The 8,505-nt window shown below is 40.0% G+C and overlaps 1 protein-coding gene across 1 annotated transcript in view; it reads left to right on the top strand.

Moving 5' to 3' along the window:
* The first annotated feature begins 7,952 nt into the window (after positions 1-7,952).
* Positions 7,953-8,505, top strand: part of TNFRSF19 (TNF receptor superfamily member 19) — a 56,907-nt gene continuing 56,354 nt past the window's right edge. Inside the window, exons 1-2 of the mRNA XM_064409206.1 lie at positions 7,953-8,197; positions 8,375-8,461. The gene's annotated coding sequence lies outside the window, so the exon portion shown is untranslated. The remainder of the gene's footprint in view (positions 8,198-8,374; positions 8,462-8,505) is intronic.

Below are 8,505 nucleotides of genomic sequence, written 5' to 3'. Positions count from 1 at the left end.
ATTCTCTGCTGGAGACTCCAGTCTGTTCTGAGGCAGGTGTTTCAAAAGACAGAGAAAAGGATGTGAAAACACAGAGTTTCAAGGCTCTACTCCTACTTTTCCTAAAGAAGAGAGCTTCTGCAAGTAACAGCTGTTCTGGCTTGCAGAAGAAAGGCAGGGGCAGTGTAGGGCCAGATGCTGCAGGTTCAGGAGGAACAGAATAAAAGATGACTGTAAACTCTTACACTGACATAGCTGCAGCACCTAAAATTTCTGAAAACACTAGCTACTGATGATGGTGAGTATATAACCCAGAATACCCTATAGATCTACTCCCATTCTGCAGCTTCTTGTAGACTGCATCTTCACACAGTTCCTGCTCACAAAAGGAGTCCAACAAGACTGAGGGCTTAGTCTGGACATTTGCTGTGATCTTGTGGAACATATAGGAATCCAATATCTCATAGATAATGGCACCCTTCAACTGCTAGTTATTACTACTAAAACTTAAAATCCCAAGTGTTGGTATGGAACAAATTTTCCCTGTTTATTTCAGTATGAAAATTTGTGGGTATCAAATAAAATAAGCCACGAGATCCAGAATAAACAAAAGAAGGAATTGCTTCATCTAGCATGATGTTAAGTTGCAGAACAATGGGGGCATTGTCATTGGTTTTGGCCATGCTATGAAGTTCATTTCTTGATAAAAGTGTGTGCTTAATAAACAAATGCATAGAATAGGCCAGAAGCTGGGAAATATCACATAAATAATGGATCCACATTTCTATAGCTCAATGTTTGGAGAGTGAACAAGTATGTCACCCAAAAATAAATCAAGAAATAAAACACTTTGTCATGCAAGAGCATGCTCCACAGAATAAACAGGCTTCTAAGAAATTACTTTTCTGTGGAAATTCAGTAAGGAATTAAAAAAAAGCTGCCCTCTCATCACTTATAGTATGACTTTGAAGATATTATTAGAACTTACGATTGCTTTTCCTGAGTCATCTTCACTTAGTGTTTATAGTCTCTTGTTTTTCCATTGTTTTCAAATATTTTTTCATAGAATTTTCATTGCTTTTTAGAACAGCACAAAGAGCCTTAAGGTGAGGTAGTGTGCAAAAGTGTATCTAGGGAAAATATACTGAAACTTTGCAAATCATGAACTAGGAAATGTGTTAAAGTAGATACAGAACTCCAGACTGAAAACAGATGAATGTCAGAAGAAGAACATCTGCTGTGAAAAAAGCTGGCAGCAGATCAGCTGAGCCTGATGTCTTTTATAACTTCTGCTCTTTTGTTTATATTTTTCCTTATTCATTTGGTATTTTTATGGCTGTAGCTAATAGGGAAGATTTCTTAAGGACAGTAGGATAAAGATGTGAATACTTCATACAGGAAAAGCATAGTTTATCATCTATAACCAGGAAACAGGGAAAAAAAAGAAAAAGAGAAAATCTATCAACTCTTTCAAAGTAGAATATGTGAAAAAAATGATGTATTGCAACTGGGACTGCAGACAATTGCTTAGGGATTAGATCTAGTTACTATTTCTTCTGAGACATTGATTCTGTTCAGATGTCTTCTTAATGATAGTGCTATTTATCAAAGCTGCCTATTTAAGAGTGGTGACAATCTGTATATCTTCTTGTCTTTAATTTCTTCAAATAAACCTACTCTTCTCTGGGAGGTGAAACTCAGCCAAAAGTTACACTAATGCCGCTCTATGAGTCAGTTACTATATATCATCATCTGAGGACAGGTTCTTTGTGTCTGAATATCCAAAAATAAGATGCAGGCTAGGCCTCAGTCAGGAAATATGCATTTATTTATGTCCTACTGGCTGTCTCCTACTTAAAGATATGGACACATAAGTGCTTTGCTATACAGATATATGGATGGAATTAAAGAAATCTCAACTCTCTCCCCCTTTTGACTTTTGAAGAAGATTATAATTTTTTTAGTGACTAAGATTAGGCTCTTGACTGCAGAGGGACTGAGTGCCCACGGTTTGGAGTCATTCCATAAGGAACTTGAATTGTTCAGCACAGAAACTTGGATTTTTGTTTGCAGTATGTGCATTTTGGAATACAGGATTTAGGCAGTACAGGATTTTTTATTTGAAGTACTGAAGTGAGTTCCCGGATGCCAAAATAATGACAAACGAGGAGAACTAGAATTGTATCATTAAGGTCCGTACTATATAATTCACAGAAAGCTACAAGTATTATTTGAGCATCTCGACTACTGAATTTCTACAGGTTCATGCTTCAGCTAAAGAGATATTGAATCAAAGCTTTGGTATAATAAAAGAGTATTTTAGAACACAATTTCAAATAAAGCACTGACAAGAAAACAATTTCAAATAACACTGACCAAAAAGAAGTCAGCAAACTTGTTCTTAGTTTGTGCTTGATTACTTGTGGGGAAAATAAAGATTGGGAGAGAGGGCTGATTCTGTTTAAGATTGGCAGAAAAAAGGGAAGAGGAAGGGAGAAGTAGCATGAGATCTGTGAAATAGACTGAGAGCATTTTATTTAAATGGGGAAAATTCTGAACTATGACGTGAGAGAAAAGCAAAACTGAACAAATGCTTGAAGATAGAAGTGTGGTGGTGTGATTGCAGTGTCTCTATGATCAGACATAAGTAACTATAAACAATATTTTGTCTAAAATAAGGGCATTCTCTTTAGTTGCAACTAACTTAATGATCTTTTAGAAATTATTTTGCTGGAGTTTCCTTCAGGGAATGCTTTTGAAACTCTGTGTTTTGATAATAATTAGGCCAGTGGCCAGCTAGGATCTCTGCTCCAGATCACTGAATTGCACATCTCAGCTTTGTTTCTCCATTCACTTTCTTTCCACTTAGCCTGATTTCATTGCATCTTCTATAGAGAAGTTAGAATTGGATTTGGAGTTTTGGGGGGTTTATATTGTTTTCTGCAAAGCATGGCAGCTCATGAGTGAAACCTCAGTATGTTTTCAGAGTAAAGGTTGGGTAATTAAGTGCTTTGAAGAAAAGGCTGTGCTACAAGGTATGTAATTTTTCTTTAAAGTAGGATGAGAACACAGTGCTTCAAAAAAATCTGCTGACTTCTGAAATACGAATTACAAAATCATTGAATCTCCCATTTCAGCTACATGAGCAATACTTCTAATCAAGCTTCAGCAGCCTTAGGGAAGTCAATTCACTGACACAACTCCACCAGCACCTCTGGAAAGAGTCCTAGGTTATTAAAGTTTGCATGCTGGTGCAGAAGTTCATCCACCCTAACAGGCAGAAAATCACAGTGGACCATTTCAGTACAAGTGAAAAACTCTATGTAAAAGAGGGAAGAAACTTTGTGTTTTCATTTAATGAAACAATAAAGAATGAAGACATGGCAGAAGCTTCTTTCTTCACTTCTTGGGTGTGTGTGAGGACAGGTAAGGGCTGTGAAACTTCAGTGCACAGTAAAGCGAAAAGCACACTATTGCCCTAGGGATGCTTGTTATTCTTATTAATCTTCAAGAACACTTTCAATACAGAAACTTTTGAAGTTTTTGGGTTGGAATTCATGCAGAATTGTTTTGCATTATTTCAGGTATAGTATTACAAACAATTATTTTTACATTATTCTAAAGGGATAGGAAAACATACTGAGGGAAACTGAGGGAAAGTGGATGGCCATACAGCATAAACCAACACTATTCCTTTGATTTAATTTCAGCTAAAACTTACACAACTGAGGATCTAACACAGTGAGAAAAAGTAACTTGCCTCCAGTCATAGCCATGTAATAGAACCAGGAATAAAACCACAATTTCTGACTCCCAATCACAGGTAAATTAGCTATTACTTCCTACAGTGTGCATCTACATTATCCTTAAGGACAACCTCAAAGCCAAATTCAAAACTTTCTACGTTATCTAGATGTGGCAATGCCTGTGAGGCTTCCCTTAAAGTGATCCACCTGGTGAGCCAAGAACTAAAAATCTCCATTTTGCTTAGATCTTAAGGTACTCATAAGGGAACAAGTCAAAGCTGTCTCCTATGAAGACCCACGGGGGGGAAAACCTGCAGGCAAACTGCACTAAAAATTCAGGACCAAAGACACGCAAAAAAAGCTGTTTTCTCCACCCAAGTCATGAGGTCAGAGACCTGCTATTGCAGAACACATAAATGGCAGACAGAATTTTTCTCCCTGAAAATCAAAAACGAATGGAACTACATCCAAAGCTAGTATTAACTAGAACAAGTTGCACTGCAATTGACTGTGCAGAGTGTTGCAGATTAGGGTGAGTCTGATGACACACTAGGTGATAACAGTGAGCCAGTTTTTCAGGATATGCCAAAGGGTCTTGATTTTTCTGCCTAAAGGTGCTGTATCTGAAGTTCTTACACTCAAGGAGCTTGCAAGTGCTGAAGCAGGAAGTGGGAGTGGTTATCAGCAACACCTGGCCTAGCACCACCCGTGTGATACAGCAGAAACAGGATGTGAGATTTTATCAGGATGGCAATGCAGATTATGCAGGTGGTTGGATTTGGGTATTCTAAAGCATCTCTCCTGACCGCAGAACTGACTCATGGAACAATATCCCCCAATGCTTTAGGAGAGCAACAATCAGCATTTCTGACATCAACTGGAACCAGGATAGATAAGCATTGCTTCAGAGATAGTGCTGATCTGCCATGAGAGGTTCTAAAAATGGTCTTCCACCTCTATAAATCAGTATCTCGCCACTTATCATCAGGAGACAGCAGCCACAGTAGATGTGCACGATGAAAGCTTGTAACTGCACCAATGCTGCTTGTGTGGTCTTTATAATAGGATATCCAGCATTTATGCCACACTTAGAAAGGCTGCAGCTAGCACAAGCATGGCCAGTGAGTGGGCAGTACCAATGGCACTGCTTTTCCTGTGATGACTCCTGACCTCCTCTCTGAACATCTGTTGGAGCTCCTATGTACTGAGGGAAAGAAAAGGGAAGAGGTGCAATGAAGAGGTGCAGACAGCTTGTGTATAAAGCAACATAAGTAATTTGATAAATATGATACAAGTATATAAGGCATAGCTTGAATATTAGATATGTTAAGAATGGAGCAGGGGTACAAACCCCTTTATTTGGCTTGATTTTTTTCTTCCACAAATAATTTTTCCCAAGATTTAGTTATATTTAAGAAACATCTCCAGAAAGTTCTTATTTCTATCAACTGACAGTGTTTTATGGCTTTGACCCAGTTAAAAACTGGCTATGAATAGGCCTGGACTTTGTTCTGTTTCCCTAAAAATTCTTAAAGAGGAATCTAAGAGCCTGAGATCCTCAGGTGATAAAAAGAGAAGGATAAACCCACTAAATGTTTCTCAAGGAAGATTCTGTCTCCATGTAGAAAAATTTAAGCAATTAAATAGGAAGAGAGCATCTCCCTCTGCAGGACTTCAGAGACACCCCTCTGATTTCCCACAGGAATCGCAAGTGCTTCTCCCAGAAAAGCTTTTCAGATACCTAGACAGTGAGTAAAAGTTGGGTCCCCAGTTTCAGTAATTTCTGTTCCTACCGCAGTAATTTCAGTGGTTAGAATCAAGCATCCAGAGAGGAACCTAATGGATTTCAGACCCCTTGTGCTTGAATGCCTTGCTAGGTTAATGACTACAAGAGAAAGCATGAGCTGATGATCAAAAAGTGTAAAAGTAAAGTGTCATCTTATGTAGGTTCTGTTTCTGGCTGTAGTCTGTTCTGTGCTTTATAGAAATCACAATATTATCCTCATTTTATGTAAGAAGAAAAAAATCATTATCAGCTTTTGGAAAAATATTGAACTATGGAGACAACTATTGTTGTTATTATTACACACATCTGGCCTAATTTTGAGGAGCCATAGAATAGGAAATAGCAGATAGTTCAGGCTGACAGACTCCACTGTGAAAAGTAGTGTCATAAATGCAAAATGCAATGCCTAAACTTTAGAAAGTTAGATTGGCAATAATTAACATTACTTCTCCTTTCCATATGTATGAAATAAAGATCAAAGACCTTTAATAAACCATCAGGACTTGTTTTTGCTTAAAATCCAGAGAAATAAGAGGTGCTTTCTGTGAAGAACTTTGTTCTTAAAGCACTATTGAGATTAAAGGGGTTATTTTAGTTCAGCACAGCCCACCCATAAATTTTATTTCAATATATGCATTTCCAGTTTTACCACAAAAGCTACAAATGGAGTCTTATCAAAAAACTTTCTGGTGATAGAGGATTGTATGTCAGAAGAATGCAAATTAATGTTGAAAGAAAGTAAGCATCCTGGATAATTTTCTTTTATTTATAATAGGTGGAAGTGGAAATTAGGGAAAGAGAGAAATATATGGTTGGTTCATGTTTTTTCCTAGCAGTGTATACCTGAAAGTCAGTTCATTACCTGCACCAAACTCCTTTGTACGTGCATCAGCTCTTCTCCATCTCAGTTACCAGAGCACTCCTCAAAGGCTGCCTGCACGGGTGAGCCAAACCAATAATTAAATTCCATCCAGCTAGCAACAGAATTACATTCTGCTGCACCTTTTGTAAGGTTCTCGAGCCTTTCTGGAAAAGTTCCCTGCCGTCTCCGGGGAGCAGAGCGCTCCTTGCCGGCCGCAGTGCGCGGTCCCACCAGCAGAAGGCTCCCCATCCCACCGAGTGCGGCGGGAGCGCCATTCCCGAGCGGCGCGGGAAAGGGAGCGGGGATCGAGCGCGGCCGGGCGGGAGCTGCATCCACACACGAGGGGCAGGACGAGGCATCTCCACCGGACCCTCTGTGCTCCCGTGCTCGGCTATCCGGTGCCCATTGTCGGCTGATTGTTTGCTTTTGTTTTGACGCTTAAGGCAAACGGGTCTAGCATATCGCCTCTTTCTGCTTTTGCCTTTTAAATGAATTCTCGGTTACTCGGTGTGTAAATATTTGCATGCCTCTAGCAGTTGACAGGCTCGTATCGCTTTCATCTGCACATGTGGTACGCACAAAGCCTGGGGTATGCGTGGATGGCAACTTAGTGACATCTTCAATATGGCTGATTATCCTAAAATCCATCCTGCTTGATATTTGGATGTTTTATTAACAGCTGAAGTACAGAGGGCTGAATCAATCTCTGTGCCAAAAGCTAACTTAGCTTCAGATCACTGAATATGAAATTCAGTAGTACTTTTCTCCTGCCTTTCATCTGCACTGCAAGACAGAAAAGTCACAGAAGCCTTGGGGATTTCCCTGCTCGCCAGGGACCCTCCAGCAATCCTCAGAGCTGTGACCTGCAGCAGCACAGAGAATGTCTGTCCATATACTCCCATGACCCCAAAAGCCTCCCCCTCCCTCTGTGGAAACACAGTGGTGACCACTTCAAATCTACTCTAGCTAAAAAATGCCTTTGCACTGAAAAACACTCCTGTGAGTTACTTATGGCAGCTTCACAGCTCATTTACGTAGAGGAATCATGAGCCACAGATGAATCAGGCTCAAATAAAATGATTTGCAAAAGGCCACACAGTAAGCAGCAGGGAGGACGTGAGCCAGGGTCTAAGAGCATGCTCTATTGTGCTTGGTTTTGCCAGTGCAAAAATCCAATGCCAGCGTGCAAAATGCACCATTTTCTGTGCTCCAAATCTCGACAAAGAGATAAACAAAAGTAGTTTTCTCTCGTGTGTTACAGCTGCCTGGCAAACCGACCTTCATGTCTGACTTTCAGAACTTTATGGAAGACTGTAACTTCTTTTTGCAGACAAAATTATAAAGAATCCTTTAAAGAAAACCTTCTAGGCGCACTATTCTCTCTTCTCGGGAGGAGACTTGTATGTAGTGAAGACTTTGAAGTGAGCCTTGGGTTTGTTACAATGGGCTAACCTGATTAGAAATCATGCAAACTCTTGCTGCTCTTTAGCTGCATTCCCCCACAGGCTGTATTACAGCTCTCTAACCAGTCCCACAGCATTGAATGATGTCATGGGATCTGCAGCTCAGCGAGATGAAAGGGATAAAGCGGAACCCGCTGGCACTGGGGAAAGCTTCCAACACACAATCCACAACACAGCTTGGGAACTCAAAAGCTACAGATCCAGCCACTCAACCCCAAGCATTTCAGAATCGTGTGCACTCTCCCAGCACAAGCAAGGAAAGGGGGAAAAGAGCCAGTGCAGAGCACTGAAAGGCAGAATTTGAGTGCAGCTACCTGCTGGAAAAGGAGCTCTTTTTCCTCGCCAAAGCACTGCCTTTGATGTACGGCAACTGATCACTGATCAGATTACAGGCATTTGGTCTCAGTGCTCGTCTGCCTTTGATCTGCATGGTTAATTTTATTTTCCCGGATTTGGAGTTTCGTCTGGGCTTGTGCTGACATACTTTTTTTTTTCTTTTTCTTTTTCTCTTTTTTTTTCTTTTTTTTTTTTTTTTAAGGAGGTAAAAGCACTTAATACAGAAGCTCCGGCGGTGTGAAATTAAGCTGCAGAAACTCTGGCACTGGAAAACTTCATCAGATAACAGGTACTGAATTTTGGGGTTGTTTTTCAGTTTTGTGTTGCAAGAAT

Source organism: Passer domesticus, chromosome 2, assembly GCF_036417665.1.
Source record: "Passer domesticus isolate bPasDom1 chromosome 2, bPasDom1.hap1, whole genome shotgun sequence".
NCBI classification, from domain to species: domain Eukaryota; kingdom Metazoa; phylum Chordata; class Aves; order Passeriformes; family Passeridae; genus Passer; species Passer domesticus.
Note: the sequence above shows the minus strand (reverse complement) of the source record. Positions and strands in the feature narration are given on the sequence as shown.